The following is a 21,088-nucleotide window of genomic DNA, read 5'->3' on the forward strand; positions in this document are numbered from 1 at the left end:
TCTGATTGGTGGATATAAGTAGCCAGAGCATGTGACTTACTTTTTGTTTGTGGAAAGGACAGACAGTGCCCTGGATGAAAGGCTTGCAAAATGCACCTTTCAAGTAGAAAATTGAATTTTTACTCTTGTGTGCTATGATTCATGACCAAGGACAAACTCAGCATCAAACAGCAATTAGCTGCCTGAAAATTGATTGCAGAAATATATTTAATGAAAAAGAAATCTTTGACTAAGTAGTTTCTAAACTGTAGCTCGTAAAGGAGATTAAAGATGTATTTATACAGTACTTTTGAACAAGGTCTGTTAATGTCACTACTTTTGCAGTTATCAATAATTCACACGGTTGTGATACACTATCAAATAGCAGCTAATGATAGTATTCAAAGAATGGTTCTACTTTCTGCCAAATGATCTCTGATCAAAGATTGAAGGAATACAGTAGTGGTTGCGTTTTTTTCTTTTTTGCACCTTGTACAAAATTTCTCAACAAACCACTTAGTTTAATTAAATGATCCTTTCATCTTCATCAGATTGGATTTCACTATCCAGATTGCATAGACTTTCAAGTTTCTTGTTCGCTGGTACATTAGTTTTTCAAATTAATATTTACATTTGGCCTCTTAAATATGGGCTACAATTATATTTGATAGCCAAATAAATTGGACTCTGTAGCATCCATAATTTTGGTGCTGCAGGTACTGCTTTGTTACTAAAATAACATCCGTGCTGCACATGCATCTTGGTGAGGGCATTAGTATGGGTGTTAGGAGCATGTGCTGGAAGTATGCAGGGTAGGCAGTTTGTGGTGCTAGTCAGCATGTGATGTTGATTTGATGCCAGCACTGCCATTTTAAACATCGCCAGTTTAGCTAATGCCCTCTTAACATCATACAGCTAAACATGAGTTCACCGGCAGGAAGGGACCAAATCCCCACCCACCAGCACTTTTTAAAGGGTTCAGCAACCACCCTCAGGCTAGATGGTGATTATTTTCTACTGGCTCTGTTTGAGTTTGTGGAAGTGATGGGTATTTTGAGGAACTGATTACGGTTGGTGACGTCTGAAAGGAGTGGAGCTGCACATGCAGAAGGTGTTGGTTGTGTCTCCAAGGGTTCTGGAAACACTACTTGTTTCCAGTGATGGGTGCTTTAGTTGCAATTCCCCTTGAGCTGCAGTATGTGAAAGAGATGGAGCAGATGTGGCAAAGAAGAGGACAAGTTGCTCGTGGGGCAGGAGAAGGAAGGTGTAGGTCTGTTGTAAAAGGAACATATTGGGATGGCTTAATGGGAACCTGAGTTGACTGAGGTGATCATTCCTTACCATCCCTCTATTAAGGACCAACACTGCATCCTCTTGGTCACAATGTTGTAATAAAATTCACCACAAAATAACCATTCCATACCAACATTACACAACAAACCATCCAATATTCCATACAAAAATTAACTAATCAATCCTATCTTAGTGGCTGTTTTGCTGGTCCCTTTGCCTGGCCTAGTGCTCCTATGCAGTGCTACTCCAGTGACTGCAGCATGCCTGGTAGAAGGCTGCTGACCTTTAGTGGGGGAGACTGCAAGTGGCCTTGTAGTAACCCTCGAGCAGCTTGGGGGCCTAGAAGGCCTGGCTTCAGACTGCACCATCTAGGCATCTAACTTAAAAGAGATAGGCAAATAGTTGATTAAGAAATAGGTAGATAGGAATAAGCATAGACATAGACATTCAATTATTCCATCACCCAGGCAGCAGTCTGGGTTGGCTGTCTGAGAGGCAACTGTGGGAGCACTGGCAGGGTGGAGTGGTGGGAGCACGAATGCTGGCATCCCAAGAGAGGTCAGCAGATTTGTGTTCCTCGAAGCCACTGACACATCCCCGGGGTGGCGCCTCTGCAATCCTAGTAATCTGTTGGAGGACAGATTTCTGGCATGCTGTGAGACAACAGGAAGGCATATGGGATACTTGCCTTCATAAGCCGAGGCATAGAATATAAGAGCAGGGAGGTTATGATGGAGCTGTATAAAATGCTAGTTAGGCCACAGCTGGAATACTGTTTACAGTTCTGGGCACCATACTATAGCAAGGATGTGATTGCACTAGAGAGGGTGCAGAGGAGATTCACCAGGATGTTGTCTGGGATGGAGCATTTCCGCTATGAAGAGAGACTAAAAAGGCTAGGGTTGTTTTCCTTAGAGCAGAGAAGGCTGAGGGGGGACATGATTGAGGTATACAAAATAATGAGGGGCATTGATAGATGATATAGGAAGAAACTTTTTCCCTTAGCAGAGGGGTTAATAAGCAGGGGGCATAGATTTAAGGTAAGGTGCAGGAGGTTTAGAGGGGATTTGAGGAAAAATTTTTCCACCCAGTGAGTGGTTGGAATCTGGAACGCACTGCCTGAAGAAGTGGTAGAGGCAGGAACCATCACAACATTTAAGAAGTATTTAGATGAGCACTTGAAACGCCATAGCATACAAGGCCATGGGCCAAGTACTGGAAAATGGGATTAGCACAGGTAGGTGCTTGATGGCCGGCACAGACACGATGGGCCGAAGGGCCTGTTTCTGTGCTGTACGACTCTATGACTCTATGACCCTGCAGGCCCCTTTGAGTACTGGTATCGGCAGCCACAAGGCAGCAGTCTGAGCCTGCATGGCAACAAGCTGAGATATCATGACCTCAGTCTGAGCTTTCAGTGCAGCTTTTGGGTGACTTCTGCTTGTGCTGCAATAAAAGCTGAGACATTGGCCACCAGATGCTACATCATGGTCAGATCCCCAAGTGTACTTATGGACTTGGCCACCACTTCCATCCTGGAAAGGATGGGCTCCAAGCTCTGTGCAAAGCCTTATGCCAAGTTGACTGGAGCAGCAGGCTTTCTGGCAGTACCAGTATCTGAGGTGGTGCCTGTGAGCGTGAGATTGTGTGTTGATGTTTCTTCATCATCAATGTCCTGCTCCTCTTGGACTTCATACTTCTGTCGGTCACACCCCAGCAGTTCTTGGAAATGTGTAAGAGAAAGGCACGTGTGTAGGATTGTAGTGAGGGGGAATGTAAGAATTGCATGCTGACACAGCTTGTAACTCAGAAGAGATTATGGGATGACGGGAAAGCGGAATGTGAAAAGATGGATTAATTCGGAACATATCATCATCGCCTTTGGTCTCAGTCTCACCACTGGCCAAGGCTCAACTGTGGCTGCTTCAATTATGGCAACCACCATCTCCTCCATGGGGGTGAGGACATGCAGCTGTGACTGTCCCCTACTGCTTAGCTGCTGTTGCTGTGTCTGGTTTTGTATTACCTTATCCTGAAAGAGAGGAGAGTGTGTCAGTTAGTGTGGTGCAATATGTTTGGGAGATGTGGCTGTGATAGTTGAACGGCTGGCAGTGTTTGCATGCTGTGAGATGTGAGTGTGAGGCTTGCAGCAGTGCTAAGTGTGTGAGGGTGAGGTGAAGCTATGAATGTGAGGCATGAGTCATATGAATGCTGGTACGTAAGTAAAGGGGGTGTGGTAAATTGAGCAGTCTGTAAGGCGAGTGGTTCAGCTGTAAGGATATGGAATTTAAAGATGAATTCACCAACTTTGACCACTCGTGTGAAGTCATTAAACTTCTTGCGGCACGCCAGCCCAGTCTTTGGGGTGGCATTGTTTGCATTGACTTCTGTGACTATCTGCTGCCATTCCTTTCAAAGCACTTGTCTGGAGGGCCTCCTGGTCCTCTGTCAGAAGAGGACCTCTCTTCTCTTATCCACCTCCCGCACAAGGGCCTCGAATACTTTGTCAGAAAACCTGGGAGCTAGCTTTCTGCCATGATATGCCATCTTCACTCTTCCTGTAGGTCAGACACTCTTCCACAATGATTTCCAATACCTGCTGCAGCCAGAATGCACCTCACCTTTACGAGGCGCAGGCTGGCTTCAAGTAGTACAGCCTAGCCTTAAGTACCTTTCACGAACTTGGGCCCCCCTGTTGAGGTATGCAAACACTCAACAGCATATTTAGTGCTCAACTGCATGCTACTATCATTTAAATTAGTTGGCAGCACAAAGTTTGCATGCTACGTTGTAGTTGTCGTTATATTCTCCCAGTTTCTCCATCTCCGACGCATCTGCTCTGATGATGCAACCTTCCACAACAGCGCTTCTGATATGTCTTCCTTTTTCCTCAGCTGAGGATTCCTCCCACTAAGGTTGACAGGACCTTCAACTATGTCCGGCCCATTTCCTGCACTTCTGCCTTCACGCCTTCCCCTCCCTCACAGAACTGCGACTGGGTTCCCCTTGTCCTCACTTTCCACCCCACCAACCTCCACATCCAGAGGATCATCCTCTGCCATTCCCGCCATCTCCAGCATGAAGCCACCACCAAATGCATCTTCCCCTCCCCTCCACTGTTAACATTCCATAGGGCTCATTCCCTCCACGACACCCTGGTCCACTCCTCCATTACGCCCGACACCCCGTCCCCTTCCCACGGCACCTTCCATGCAATCGCAGGAGGTGTAATACCTGCACTTTTACCTCCTCTCTCCTCACCATCCAAGGCCCCAAACACTCCTTTCAGGTGAAGCAGCGATTTACTTCCTTCAATTTAGTATACTGTATTCGCTGCTCACAATGTGGTCTCCTCTACATTTGGGAGACCAAACGCAGATTGGGTGACCGCTTTGCTGAACACCTCTGCTCAGTCCGAAAGCATGACCCCAAGCTTCCGGTTGCATGGCATTTCAACACTCTCCCCTGCTCTCATGCCAACATTTCTGTCTTCGGCCTGCTCCAGTGTTCCAGTGAACATCAACGCAAGCTCAAGGAGCAGCACCTGATCTTTCAATTAGGCGCTCTACAGCATTGCGGATTGAACATTGAGTTCAATAACTTCAGAGCGTGACTGGTCTTTTAATATTTTATTTTTTAACCATATGTCTGCTTTTCATGTAGTCAGAGCTGCTCATTATTCCACTATTAACACCCTCTCTGGACTAATGCTTTGTCTTTCACCACAAGCATTAACGCACACTTTACCTTTGTCCCATTACAGCTTTGTTATTTAATCTTTCCTGCCCTATCAAACACCTTCCTCTTTGTTATCTCTCCCATCCCATCCCATCCCATCCCCTCCCCTTCACTACTTAATTCTTTTATAACCTTTGCCTGTTCTGATGAAAGGTCACAGACCTGAAACATTAGCTTTGTTTTTCTCTCCTCAGACGCTGCCAGACCTGCTGAGAATTTCCAGCACTTTTTGTTGTTGTTTCAGATTTCCAGCATCTGCAGTATTTTGTTTTTATTATATTATTGCGTGCTGCTTGCGTTACTTTCAACAGGCGTGTGTGAATCACGCATTGCGATCCTTGTGCTTGTTTTCGGGGCTATTAAGTTTTTAGCCTGCTCTCTTTTAACACAAATGGATTTGTGCTTTTTAGAACATTACAGTGCAGTACAGGCCCTTCGGCCCTCGATGTTGCGCCGACCTGTGAAACCATCTGACCTACACTATTCCATTTTCATCCATATGTCTATCCAATGACCACTTAAATGTCCTTAAAGTTGGCGCATCTACTACTGTTGCAGGCAGGGCGTTCCACGCCCCTACTACTCTCTGAGTAAAGAAACTACCTCTAACATCTGTCCTATATCTATCACCCCTCAACTTAAAGCTATGTCCCCTCGTGTTTGCCATCACCATCCGAGGAAAAAGACTCTCACTATCCACCCTATCTAACCCTCTGATTATCTTATATGTCTCTATTAAGTCACCTCTCCTCCTCCTTCTCTCCAACGAAAACAACCTCAAGTCCCTCAGCCTTTCCTCGTAAGACCTTCCCTCTATACCAGGCAACATCCTAGTAAATCTCCTCTGCACCCTTTCCAAAGCTTCCACATCCTTCCTATAATGCGGTGACCAGAACTGCACGCAATACTCCAGGTGCGGTCTCACCAGAGTTTTGTACAGCTGCAGCATGACCTCATGGCTCCGAAACTTGATCCCCCTACTAATAAAAGCTAACACACCATATGCCTTCTTAACAGCCCTATTAACCTGGGTAGCAACCTTCAGGGATTTATGTACCTGGACACCAAGATCTCTCTGTTCATCTACACTACCAAGAATCTTCCCATTAGCCCAGTACTCTGCATTCTTGTTACTCCTTCCAAAGTGAATCACCTCGCACTTTTCTGCATTAAACTCCATTTGCCATCTCTCAGCCCAGCTCTGCAGCCTATCTATGTCCCTCTGTACCCTACAACATCCTTCGGCACTATCCACAACTCCACCGACCTTAGTGTCATCCGCAAATTTACTAACCCACCCTTCTACACCCTCTTCCAGGTCATTTATAAAAATGACAAACAGCAGTGGCCCCAAAACAGATCCTTGCGGTACACCACTAGTAACTAAACTCCAGGATGAACATTTGCCATCAACCACCACCCCCTGTCTTCTTTCAGCTAGCCAATTTCTGATCCAAAGCTCTAAATCACCTTCAACCCCATACTTCCGTATTTTCTGCAATAGCCTACCGTGGGGAACCTTATCAAACGCCTTACTGAAATCCATATACACCACATCCACTGCTTTACCCTCATCCACCTGTTTGGTCACCTTCTTGAAAAACTCAATAAGGTTTGTGAGGCACGACCTACCCGTCACAAAACCGTGCTGACTATCGCTAATGAACTTATTCTTTTCAAGATGATTATAAATCCTGTCTCTTATAACCTTTTCCAACATTTTACCCACAACCGAAGTAAGGCTCACAGGTCTATAATTACCAGGGCTGTCTCTACTCCCCTTCTTGAACAAGGGGACAACATTTGCTATTCTCCAGTCTTCCGGCACTATTCCTGTCGACAATGACGACATAAAGATCAAGGACAAAGGCTCTGCAATCTCCTCCCCAGCTTCCCAGAGAATCCTAGGATAAATCCCATCTGGCCCAGGGGACTTATCTATTTTCACACTTTCCAAAATTGATAACACCTCCTCCTTGTGAACCTCAATCCCAGCTAGCCTAGTAGCCTGAATCTCAGTATTCTCCTCAACAACATTTTCTTTCTCTACTGTAAACACTGACGCAAAATATTCATTTAACGCTTCCCCTATCTCCTCTGATTCCACACACAACTTCCCACTACTATCCTTGATTGGCCCTAATCTAACTCTAGTCATTCTTTTATTCCTGATATACCTATAGAAAGCCTTAGGGTTTTCCCTGATCCTATCCGCCAATGACTTCTCGTGTCCTCTCCTTGCTCTTCTTAGCTCTCCCTTTAGATCCTTCCTGGCTAGCTTGTAACTCTCAAGCGCCCTAACTGAGCCTTCATGTCTCATCCTAACATAAGCCTTCTTCTTCCTCTTGACAAGCGCTTCAACTTCTTTAGTAAACCACGGCTCCCTCGCTCGACAACTTCCTCCCTGCCTCACAGGTACATACTTATCAAGGACACGCAGTAGCTGCTCCTTGAATAAGCTCCACATTTCGATTGTTCCCATCCCCTGCAGTTTCCTTCCCCATCCTACGCATCCTAAATCTTGTCTAATCGCATCATAATTTCCTTCCCCCAGCTATAATTTTTGCCCTGCGGTATATACCTGTCCCTGCCCATCGCTAAGGTAAACCTAACCGAATTGTGATTAAATTGCTATTTAATGGATTGAAGATTAACCAACATAAAAACTAATCCAGAGGTCTAGCTTGATTATGAAAGAAAACTCGAGCTGAGCTAATTAAGAAATGGGAAGCACGTGTTCTAAGATTGGGTCTGGCCGTGCAAAATTATCGGTCGCATCAACTGGGTTTAACATTTTCATGAAGAAACAATCAAGCCAGGTGCTAAGCCCACGAAAAAATGTTGAGAATTCTCTAAAAACTGAGCAAGTTATATGCTGAAAAGGTTTGGGGTTACTGAATCAATGCACAATGTGGAGTAAGTGCTGGATATATGTGAAGCTATCAATTCAACACATTAGCATGATTTATTTTACATAATAATTGGATACATTGCAGAGTCAAGTGATGATGGCAGAGGAATCATCAAAAGAGTGAGCTTCTCTCCAGCTGCAAAAATTAATAATCAAATCTGATGATCCACATTCCCAAGCCCAGAACAATCAGTAAATCTATTAAAGTGTGGTGCCAATAGCAGTGTAGTTTCATCTGGGATTCTAAAAAAGCGGAAATGTCCTCCACTTTAAGAGACCTTGGATAATCAAAACTGTGGACAAAGCCCATCAGGAAATAACTCAATATTAAAATACTTGGGAATTCCAGCAATGCAATTAGATATGGAACATTGGAGGAATTCCTTGGAAAATTGATTAACTAAATAAAAGTAGTGTGTATTTACTGCAATAGGGATTTCTGCTAAAATTAAAAACAGTGGTTATATGGTAATAATGCAATTGGGCATTTAATGCCATATCTACCCATAAATGTATTAATCAAATAAAAGTAACAGCTGTTTATTTCAGACAATTGCCATATGTTTATGAATTAAGCAAGGGGAAGAAATTAAATGTGCTTACCCCAAAATTTACTAACCAAATAAAAGGAGTGAAGATTCTATTGAAAAAGTTTGTATTAAAACTCATCATGAAAATATGGAAAAGGATCAGATGGAATATGGATGCTCAAAAGGAATTAATGATACAAACTGGGGATGGTGTGATTGAGATGGAGAATACATGAGAGCAGTGGAGGAGAAGGAAGGATGGGAGAGAAAGGGGAGAAAAGGGAGGGGGAAGGGCTGGAAAGGGAGGAACAAGATGAAATTTTCCTAGCGGGGTGAGACTGTGTGTAAATTTTGCCTCAGTTGTGGGTAAGGTTCTAGCGTCTGTTTTCTACATGGATGGTAGTTGCAGTGGGGGTTGCTGGCTTTTTATATTTGCCTATCTAGGCAGGATGACTTAATACTGTGTTAGCGTAATTTTCTTCAATCCATGGATGGTGAGAGGCTGTATTCATATTTCTGGCAATGGATTTATCCAGGTTTCATCTTGGCAATTGCACTATTTTACTGCTTTCCAGTCAGGAGGAGCTCAAACCTCCCGCATTTTAAAAAAATGCAGCACAGTAGCGCAGTGGTTAGCACTGCAGCCTCACAACTCCAGCAACCCGGGTTCAATTCTGGGTACTGCCTGTGTGGAGTTTGCAAGTTCTCCCTGTGTCTGCGTGGGTTTCCTCCGGGTGCTCCGGTTTCCTCCCACAGCCAAAAGACTTGCAGGTTGATAGGTAAATTGGCCATTATAAATTGCCCCTAGTATAAGTAGGTGGTAGGGGAATATAGGGACAGGTGAGGATGTGGTAGGAATATAGGATTAGTGTAGGATTAGTATAAATGGGTGATTAATGGTCGGCACAGACTCGGTGGGCTGAAGGGCCTGTTTCAGTGCTGTATCTCTAAATCTAAAAAAATCTAAAAGTGCTCTGTGATTTTTGTTAAATATAAACCTTTTAAAAACAATTCTGCTGCATTGCTCCAAAGGTGGAATTCTAATTTTGGTTTTAGTCACTCAGGCATATAATATTATGGGCAGGATTTTCCCCATGGGCTTTGGGACGCTAATGTCGGAAGCCCACATTGTGTGGGATAGTTAAGCAATAAACATGGGAACTCTCAAGTTATGTTTCTTTGTCTTGAGTAAATTGTAATGTTGCAGGTGCCACTGTGAAAGCACCATCACCACAAGGACTTCAACACCACCACTACCTTGTGAGGGCAGCTAGGAATGGGTAATAAATGTAGCCTTGTCAGTATCTCTCAGAGAACAAATTTTTTTTTAAATCACAACAGACAGCATTTATAAAATCAAAAATGGGAAGAATAACCAACAACAATTTGCCTATAATTGACCTCATTATATGTTTAATAGCAATTAGCTTGTAGCTGATGTCTGTACTTACAGCAAGTAGATTTTGTGGCCATAAAGGAATTGGTCAGATTAACCTTTACTAAACTTTAGGAGCAGAACAAGACATGGTGTAACCTCCTCTCCTTATAAAACTGGGTATTCTCCAACATACTCTGAGCAATATCATGGTAGATTGGCTAATGTTTATCAAAGACTTTATATAAGTTTAGATTATCAACTTCAGCATAGCCATGTAACTTAACTGTGAGACTACAGGACAATTTATTCTATGTTATGCAGATGTCACAAAATCTTGTCACAAGCCCTGTAGAATGGTAAATTTTGACAAATTAGTTGTGACTATTGGCAAAAAATAATTACTCCTTGTATTTCTTACTTTTGCTGTGTTCCTGGAGTTCTTCCAATGTTTATATTGCTAGTTAGACTCCTACACAGGATGTTTTGATTATTTACAGTACTGTCAATCTGCAAGTAATTTAAACATTTATGTGTGGGAAAGCCTTTATGTTGCTTTTGAGGGTAAGTAATGGAATCCTCTGTGTATTTTGACATGTTTAATACATTTTATTAAGTTACAGTGCTAATTAATGTGTGACAGAATATGCTTTACTTGTGTGGCAAACTTTGACTGGCTAATTTAATAGTCAGAACAATGCAGCCCATCTGCTTATTGCAAACATTTTATTTACATCACATGTTGCAGATTCTTTGTGGTGGTTGATTTATGCTATTACATCATGTAATATATTCTTTAAAAGAACATGAGCTTTTCATTTCAACAACATAATTGTTGCTTCAACCCAGTCTGTGTTGGATGTAAGTTTTCTAGCATGATATTTCTTCCTGATGCAGCTGAGTGTGGATCAAGCGGAGTGCAATTCCAGTTGCAGACCTGCCCCTTGGCATGGCTTGCACCCTAAACCAAGAGCGAGAGTCATGGAGCAACAGTCATGGTCACTGGCTGTGGAGCTTTCTCGTTGCAATTTAAAAAAAACATGCAGTAGGCCATCAGTGCTAATGATCCTTTGAAGACCTGTTGAAAAAAATGCCAATTACTTCATCAGCTTTTGCTCTCCAGTTGCCTGGCTTTTTCAGATCATTAAGTTGAGTAGGGCCAGTGCAAGGGTTAACATAGTTGACATCTCCTGGATGCTCCTGTGTTTGGGCACCTACATGGTAAACAGGAAGGAAAATGAGGCAAAATATTCTGTGAGGCCCCTTCTGTCTCATTTCCATAGCTCCCCCTGTCTACTATAGGAAAAGCACTCAGACCTGCTTGGGAAACCCCCAGGAAATTCCCAGGCTGTGTCATGGGTCTTTATTCTTTTTCCTTTTTCTTTGTGCTTTGGAACTAAGTTTACCTAGCCACATAGAGAGGAAAATCTGGCCCAGTTCAGAGTTTTCACTTCTTTATGCCATTTCTTGTTATGTTTGCTTACTGATAGTTTCATACTTGTATAGATTTCACTGGAACAAAAGTCATAATTAGTAGTTAATCAGGAGATTAATATAAACAATGACACAGGACATGAATGGCAATGTAAAATCTAAACAGCTTTTTTGATATATTCGTGATAGAATCATTCTTCTTCTTGCTGTCATGGCAGGTGCCCAATCCATTAGAGTGCTAACCTCTTAAGAACATTCAGCAGTTAATGGACGGGTCATGGAAGTCTTGAGTTGCCAATAAGCTGGCCAAAAAGCATGTTTTAGGGATTCTGACTTTGCAAGGACGTTTCCATTGAAGGAATTGTAATGTCAGTATACATTTAATCATACCCTTACGGGAAGAGTTATTGCTGATCTAGCAAGTAAAATCTCACAGTATTTGATTTACAACCACAGTATATAGCAAGTTTGCAAGTTATTCTCCTGAACAAGAGAGGTATCAGTGCTGGCACCAAAAAATGGCTGATGGCATGCTGTTTAAGTACAGTTTAGTCTCAGTATGAAACATGTTTTTGAGATTGCAAAGAAAGTCGCTATCAAAACTCAATAAACATTATTTCTAATGCTTCGGCCACGCTGTGATTACATTTTTGGGTGTTAATTTAATATTGTTTAGGACTGGTGTAAATGCAGAGAATTTACTTTCTCTATTCTTTTACATGGGGTGGAGCTATGTTAATGAGCTAAGTGGAGTTTTGGCATACATATCTTGGCAGTGATGCAAATGGTCGAGGAAATCTGCGTGTAGCAAAGTAAAATCAGCGTTAGTCACTTAACATTGTTACGCTGAAAATTCGGAGGCAATTCGGCACCTTGGTCCTCTCTTTGTGCCCCTCCTTTCATTTGTCCTGCCGAAGTCTTATGACTGCTTCACTTATAGTTCACGATCCAGTGATGGAAAAGGAAATAATAGACTATTTTCCAGGAAATTTAAAAACCAACTTACCATAATGAGAAAAATGCTCCCCACCCCAAAATGATTTCAAGAATAAACATATTATTAATAGAAATTTTAGAGTCATTTTGGGAGGAGTTAACAAGGCAAGGGAATATACAATGGATGGTAGGACCCGAGGGAGTACAGACAGTCAGAGAGACCTTGGTGTTCTTGTCCATAGATCACTGAAGGCAGCAGCACAGGTAGATAAGGTGGTTAGGAAGGCATATGGGATACTTGCCTTTATTAGCCGAGGCATAGAATATAAGAGCAGGGAGGTTATGATGAATCTGTATAAAACACTAATTAGGCCACAGCTGGAGTACTGTGTCCAGTTCTGGGCACCATACTATAGGAAGGATGTGATTGCACTAGAGAGGGTGCAGAGGAGATTCACCAGGATGTTGCTGGAGCTGGAGCATTTCAGCCATGAAGAGAGACTGAAAAGGCTAGAGTTGTTTTCCTTAGAGCAGAGAAGGCTGAGGGGAGAAATGATTGAGATATACAAGATTATGAGGGGCATCGATAGGTTAGATAGGAAGAAACTTTTTTACTTAGCGGAGGGGTCAATAACCAGGGGGCAAAGATTTAAGGTAAGGTGCAGGAGGTTTAGAAGAGATTTGAGGAAAACATTTTTCACCCAGAGAGTGGTTGGAATCTGGAATGCACTGCCTGAAGAGGGGTAGAGGCAGGAACCATCACAACATTTAAGAAGTAATCAGATGAGCACTTGAAGTGCCATAGCATACAAGACTATGAGCCAAGTGCTGGAAAATGGGATTAGAACAGTTAGGTGCTTGATGGCTTGCACAGACACGATGGGCCAAAGGACCTGTTTCTATGCTGTATAACTCTATGACTCTATGAGTCATATGAAAAAATTCTTATAAAAACAATACGGTATACTAAGAGCTTCCACTCTCCACATTTAAAATGAGCTTAGGTGGCATAAAGTGCAATATCAGTACAAAAAAATGAAAATTATTCATTCAAATATTTTTGCATGAATTCTGCAGCCTTAGTGAGACATTGGCACAAAATGTAAGCAAGCAGCGTATAAAACAAGATAAAGCAGGTCAAAAAAATGTAGGCGCAATGAATTGGGCACTGTGCCTCAGCCCTGCTTGCTTAATTTTCTGATCTCGGTAGCTGTTTTGCATCTGTGAAAATGCTGCAAGTATTTGGAAATTTTACCCCACTATGTCAGATCTTTATTGTCTCCAGATCACAAGAACTTGATATTTATAAAAATAATTTAAAATATTAATTGGCTTTGCACTTGCTACTGTCTTTGAACTTCGTAAATCATATAACACAGCATTTCCTTTGAGATTGCATTACAAACACAGCCATTTCTGAATTGCTAACTAATATTGAGACAACAGACACTGCCAAGAATCAGCATCCTTAAAAATGGATTTCAGATTGCTGGCCAAGAAAACTATGTGTCGAGCCCAGATGGAAGACTTGAAGTTGGTATAGTTTTTCCATTTAGTACTTGCATTAGTCACATAAATTGAATTCAGAGACAGGCAATGGTACACAGTGTTGATGCTACAGGCATTGCAGTGGAACAAAATCATTAGTGCAGGAATCCCTTCTCTCACACCTTGAAACATTTTCCACTCCAGGTGTGTCTCAGCTACATCACTTGCAGGAACAGGATATGTCAGTAGCTGCACTAGAAAGTAATCACTCAAAGCAGGTCTATCCTACTTAATGTTGTGCAGTCCTCCGGCTTGGCACTCCTTAGAAGAATAGTTTGCTTGAAAAAATGGTCAGGATTTTTTGCAAAGTTTTCTTTGGTGCACTGTGGCTTTATACAATGGGCTGAATTTTGTTCTGCCCTTGAAAGTGGGTATGGAGACAGGGGTGCAAACAAAACGGCAGGTGACACCATTTCCAATGTTGTCGACAGCAGGAAGAGGCCCTTAAAGGGATGACGTCCCCGACAGTTGGCAGTTAATTGGCTGCCCCCTGTTAAATAGCTACGGGGTCCGATGGCAGGCCGGGGTGGAGTTTCCCCCTGACTTCCGGCCAGCCGCTAGGACCCCTGTCGCTGGAATAAAATCCAGCCTAATGTGTGTGATCAAGTATTTTTCTGCAATTAAGGGATTTACAACATTAGATGCTTTTTTTGCTCAGGTAATGCTCCACCGATCACTTTTTAATCAAGTTGTCAAATATGCTGTGTTTTCTATAAGCTCTGGAATAGCCTCCCTATATCTCCCTGCCTTGCCACTTCCTTTAAAATGATCCTTAATACCCACCACTTTGAACAAGCCTTTGGCTACCTCTTCTAAGGTGTCAAATTTTATCTGATTACACTGCTATGGGATGCTAATTCAATAAAGATGCTATAAAAATGCAAAAATCCAAGTGTTACGATCAGGTGAGGGGGGGTGGGGGGGTCACAAGGCTCCCCTCTTACCCTTCCACTTGTTTGATTGCAACAGGTTTTATACCTTTTCTAAACAGTGGTTGTGCTTACCACTTCAGTGAGTGTTTTACCTTTTTCCTTTGTTGTGATTGTAAAAGAACTAATCAGACAGGTTTTCTTGAGTTTAAACAAGAAAGAGGTGAGTTTATTGTACTTAACAAAAAATCTAAACCCAATCTAGATAAAATAATAAAATTACACAACATTTTCACTCACATACACACACAAGAATCATACAAACAAATAGAGTAAAGAGTGATAAGAAATAGTTCGGTTTGGATTAGAGTCCAGATCAAGTAAAAATTAATGTACAGTCTGTGGGGTTTGGGTAATTCTGGCTAAAGTTGTGCTCTTGAAGTTTTTGACTAGTAGAAGTGCACTTTGTGATTGGCCCACCTAGTTCAGGGTTTTCTTGGAGACAGAATTGTAGGTGGCTTTCTTCCCCTGGGGTCTCTGTCTGTAGCAATCCGTAAGCTTGGATATTCCACAGTTGCAGATGGTTTTCAAACTTGCGATGATATCTGGAGAGACAGACACACACAGCGCCACTGGGGTTCTGCCTGGTTAGCAAACGAAGCCAGTCTGCTTCAAAGTCTCAGGAGCTTTTCAGCTGTGTGTAACAAAACTCCCAGATTTACACAGCCTGGGGAGATTGTCACATGGTTCTCTCAATCCCCTTTGTTTTTAAAGAGGTTCAAAGTCTAAAACCCAAATTTCTCTCAGGTGGTATTGTCAGTGATTATCCCCTGGAGGGACGTCTCCACTCATAAACGCCTCAAGATGGCTTTGAATGTCCCACTAACTAATGTGATATGGATAATCTACTCAGTTAGCCAAAGCATTGTCCTGGATGGGATTCTTGTTGGACATGTGTCTCCAATTCGATGTCCTGGAATGTGAGGTGTTTCAGATGCAAATTGTGGTGGCCATCTTGGCTGCCAGCTTTTTTAAAAGTTAACTGTATGATCCCAGCTCCTTTTTTTCATTAAAAGTTAACTGTAGGTTTCCAACTGATGAATAAAAAATTGTCAGCATGTTTTCTTGACACAAGATGAAGGCCAGAAATCCCCTCCCCCCCAACCCCAGGCAAGGTTGGGAGGCGGGGGAGGGGTGCAAATTGGGTGGGAGGCAGGTGGATGCCATGCCCATTGCCTACCCAGCTCCACTGGTATTTTATCAGCAGTGGAGGGAGGTGGTGGGCAACCCACCTGCCTTTAGACCAATAAAGGCCCTTAAGTGGACAATTAATGGTCATTTAGGGCCTCTTCCCGCTTCCTCTGGTATTTTAGGGACTTTGCCACCTGGGGACGCTGCCAGTAAATCCTGGTGGCCTCCCTGTAGCCTCGGTGAGGGAGTTCCTTCTGAAAGGTACCCTGTGCCCCATGGAGGCCTTCGCCAGAGGCATGGGCCTCTCACGCTGGAAGACCAGCCCCTTGCCCTTGCAAGTGATTCCCTCCTTGTCGGGGTTTGGCTGATTGGCCCCGGCGAGCCTGGACCCCACTTACCTACAATCCAGGCCTCATCGATGGCTGCTGCTCCAGGCACTGCCTGCTGCAGTCCCAGCAGTGGTCACCGCTCCCGGTGGGGCTGCTGGGACATAAGAGCTGCCAGTTGTCTGATTGGCAGCTCTTGGAGGCGAAACATCCTGCCTCAGAGGGACAGAAGCCACGACTGCAGGCAATTAATTTCCTGAGCCATGCAAAATAATGTCGTGGCTTCCAGGGCCATCAGAGCCGGGCTCTCTCCCAACCTTCCAGCTGCTGGGCAGGGCCATTGCCTTCTCATTAAATTTCAGCCACAGTAACTGATGGATGTAATTAATGAAAAGTTAAAGAGGTGTATGAACAGTACATATGCAATGACAGCACATTTGAAGTCCCAACCACCATATTTCGGCAGATGTACTAGATTTTCCTGAACGCCAAGTCTCTCATTGAATCCCAGGCCTGGATTTTGCTGATCACAGATTCTCTCCCCCCCATCAAATGCTATCAAATTTCAGGCCATCCAAATATTGCCAGACCCCAGAACCCTCCCCCACCACACCAAATATTGCCATAGACCAGCTCCCTGCAAGTGTGATCAAGCCCATCTCCCAAATTCCAACTCCAAATATCGGCCTATGACACATGAAGACGAGCATTTAGTCTGAGAGTGCAGTGGGATACAGGATTCTACCACTTTATTGCAGTAAGCAAAATAGACGGTTAGGAGTAGTGTTAATTAGATATTACTGAAAGGGAATGAGAATGCAGAAAGCATGAGATATATGACAAATTGTTTAAGTGTTGGAAATGTAGTCTAAGGGTACAAAGTTCAATCTTTAAAAGTTTGATTTTTGTGCTATTGCCTATAATCTGGTGACTCCTCTGCAGAGCCGAGCTGCAGGGACAGTCTGGGTGGTGATAGGCAGACGATAAGGGGGGAGGGGGCAGTGGAGAGACAAGTAACAGGCAAGATGAATTTTGTGGGATTAACAGGGGCATTCATGTTCCTCCTGGAGCCTCAGGAATCATTCAAGAAATGTATTACTTCCCTCTTCAGCAGACCCTGGAGTGGTCCCTTTAAGGACTGGTGGTTAGGCTGCTAAACATACAGTCTCATTGGGTGGGCTGCAGCAACTCACTTTATCCTCTGGAAGGACAAAATTGTATTTTTTTAATTCATTCATGGGATGTGGGCGTCGCTGGCTAAGCCAGCATTTATTGCCCATCCCTAATTGCCCTTGAGAAGGTGGTGGTGAGCTGCCTTCTTCAACAGCTGCAGTCCATGTGGGTTAGGTACACCCACAGTGCTGTTAGGAAGGGAGTTCCAGGATTTTGACCCAGCAACAGTGAAAGAATGGCGATATAGTTCCAAGTCAGGATGGTGTGTGACTTGGAGGCGAACTTGCAGGTGGTGGTTTTCCCATGCACTTGCTGCCCTTGTCCTTCTAGTTTGTAGAGGTCGCGGGTTTGAAGGTGCTGTCTAAGCAGCCTAGGTTCATTGCTGCAGTGCATCTTGCAGATGGTACACACTGCTGCCACTGTACGTCAGTGGTGGAGGCAGTGAATGTTTGTGGATGGGGTGCCAATCAAGCGGGCTGCTTTGTCCTGGATGGAGTCGAGCTTCTTGAGTGTTGTTGGAGCTGCACCCATCCAGGCAAGTGGAGAGTATTCCATCACACTCTTGACTTGTGCCTTGTAGATGGTGGACAGGCTTTGGGGAGTCAGGAGGTGAGTTAGTCGCAGCAGGATTCCTAGCCTCTGACCTGCTCTTGTAGCCATGGTATTTATATGGCTACTCCAGTTCAGTTTCTGGTCAATGGTAGCCCCTAGGATGTTGATAGTGGGGCATTCAGCGATGGTAATGCCATTGACTGTCAAGGGGAGATGGTTAGATTCTCTCTTGTTGGAGATGGTCATTGTCTGGCACTTGTGTGACGTGAATGTTACTTGCCACTTATCAGCCAAGCCTGGATATTGTCCAAGTCTCGCTGCATTTCTACATGGACTGCTTCAGTATCTGAGGAGTCACGAATGGTGCTGAACATTGTGCAATCATCAGCAAACATCCTCACTTCTGACCTTATGATTGAAGGAAGGTCATTGATGAAGCAGCTGAATATGGTTGGGCCTAGCACACTACCCTGAGGAACTCCTGCAGTGATGTCCTGGAGCTCAGATGATTGACCTCCAACAACCACAACCATCTTCCTTTGCACTAGGTATGACTCCAGCCAGCAGAGAGTTTTCCCCCGATTCACATTGACCTCAGTTTTGCTAGGGCTCCTTGACGCCATACTCGGTCAAATGCTGCCTTGATGTCAAGGGCAGTCACTCTCACCTCATCTCTTGAGTTCAGCTGTTTTTTCCGTGTTTGAACCAAGCTGTAATGAGGTCAGGAGTTGAGTGGCCCTGGCGGAACCCAAACTGAACATCACTGAGCAGGTTATTGCTAAGGAAGTGCTGCTTGATGGCACTGTTGATGACACCTTCCATCACTTTACTGATGATTAAGAGTAGGCTGATGGGACGGTAATTGGCCGGGTTGGACTTGTGCTGCTTTTTGTATACAGGACATACCTGAGCAATTTTCCACATTGCAGGGTAGATGCCAGTGTTGTAGCTGTACTGGAACAATTTGGCTAGGGGCATGGCAAGTTCTGGAGCACAGGTCTTCAGCACTATTGCCAGAATGTTCTCAGGACCCATAGCCTTTGCAATATTGAGTGCCTTTAGTTGTTTCTTGATATCATGCGGAGTGAATCGAATTGGCTGAAGTCTGGCATCTGTGATGCTGGGGACTTCAGGAGGAGGCTGAGATGGATCATCAACTCGGCACTTTTGGCTGAAGATTGTTGCAAATGCTTCAGCCTTATCTTTCGCACTGATGTGCTGGGCTCCCCCATCATTAGGATCCTAAATACATCATAGGAGCCTAATTTAAAAATATTCATGAAGCTCCTGCCTGTTTTGTTAAGGAGACTTGGCCACAACATTGAGGAGCAAGACGGGCATACAGATGTGCCACTATTTTAACAACAGTTAATGCCTAATGCAAGATCTCACCAAAATTGCAGTGGGCACAAAGATGTTTGGAAGTTGTTGGCAAAATTTGTTTTGTGATTTTCATCTTGGTTCCACTGTATTCTTGCCAAAGACGGAAATTAGCCACTGTTCTAATAGGCCTGTATGTGAAAACATTTGCTTGAACTTTCCCCTTTATTCGTCTGGTGATAATCTTGCTTCCCCATCACAGCTTTGGCAGAAAATGGATGAAGTGGGGTGAACAGCTGAAAACCCCAATTCTTTGGGATTTCTGCAGTCAACTGTTATTAAGAATCAATTTATTTTCATTGTGAACTTAATCAACCCAGGACAATACTAAGTGATGAAGGCACTGATTGTATCCTTCAAATTGTTGTTAAAACAGTGTTACATCTGTATGCCCATTTTGCTCCTTGATGTTTCTGGTAAGAAAAAGTTGTATTTCACTCAGCGTCGTATTGTGGTTCTGCAGCTAAATAATCTGGTTTGTCAATAATTGATATCTTTCAGTCTCGGCTTTGTAGCAGTTCAAAGTGTACCGTCCTATAATGAGGTGTCCAGAATTACATGTAGGGTTGGATTCTATAGAGCCCTTGATGTCGGGATCTGTGGCAGGGGGCCTGAAGATGGCCTCGGATGAGGCTGGCTGGCAGGAACCGGCCCGATATTGCTGGTGGCGGGCAAGGCCCCCCTTGTAGCTCCCCCGTTGGTCGGCTACAGGACTGTAATTTAAATATTTAAATAAATTAAGACACCTGCATTAATTTCTCTTCCGTCGCCTCCTGATGTCCCACCGCGATCTTCACCCCGGTAGCCGGCACTGCCGCGCCTTCGGATCCCCACCTGGTGAAACAGGACGCAACACTGGTGGGGAGGGGGGAGGAGGTAGGTTTCTCAGTGCAGGAGAGTGGGGGAGGGGATCAAATGAACATCATGGGTGTAGGGGATGGTGGGAAGGTTTATAGTTTAACGTTTATGCAGTATGGTGGGGGAAAGTCAGATTGTGAAGATAAGTGTTTCGGGGGGGAAGGGTAAATAATTAATTTAATTGATATTGGGGGGTGGTGGGAGAGGGACAAAAGAAATTTTCATTCAATTTCACTTCAAATATTTAAATGTCCTGGTTGGACTGACAGCCCTTTAAAAATGGCATCAGCGTCTCTGCACAGGCAGCTGACGCCAGTCCCAGGGACAGACAGCCCAACTCCTCCACATAATCCTGGTTGCGGGGGGAGGGCGCTGCCTGCCCCTACCTAACCTAACAGTATTGGACAGGAGTTAAACTTCACTCTGTGGACTAGCCCACCGCTTCTAGTGCTGCAGTAGAGGTCCCACTTCATCATCACCCAGATTTTATGGTCAAACACTGGTGGCTCCCTCTTGGTACTGATAATCCTTCTAGGAAGCTGGCATGCATATCAAATGATCTTTTACTCAAGAAAATAGGTTAGAGTCAGGGTTAGGGCAGATTTGAAGTAGTGGGTGAAAGACAACCCCCAACTGAAACCATGTACCGCAAAGCAGAGTCCGGCCACTTTTGCCTTGTGTGCTAATGCAGTTTGTGTCAATCTGGAGTGGCAAAAAGTAATTTAAGAGAGTGAGTTCACAATACTGTTTCATTTATTTATGAGATAATGAATCATACCATTTATTTGTGAGATAACACTTCTTCACACTTTTTAGATTAAAAAAGCTAATTTAATGTACAGTGCTGATAGAACCATTATTAAACCAATTTTCTAATTTCTCTGAATCTGTGCCTCTTTATCTGGGCTCTTATGACGTTTCCTGGCAGTTTCAAATGACTGAGTAAACAACTCAGTCGGTATATTTTAATCTCTTGTCTGTGTGCTATTGCTCAA

The sequence above is a fragment of the Heterodontus francisci genome, chromosome 11 (assembly GCF_036365525.1).
Source record: "Heterodontus francisci isolate sHetFra1 chromosome 11, sHetFra1.hap1, whole genome shotgun sequence".
Classification (NCBI taxonomy): Eukaryota; Metazoa; Chordata; class Chondrichthyes; order Heterodontiformes; family Heterodontidae; genus Heterodontus; species Heterodontus francisci.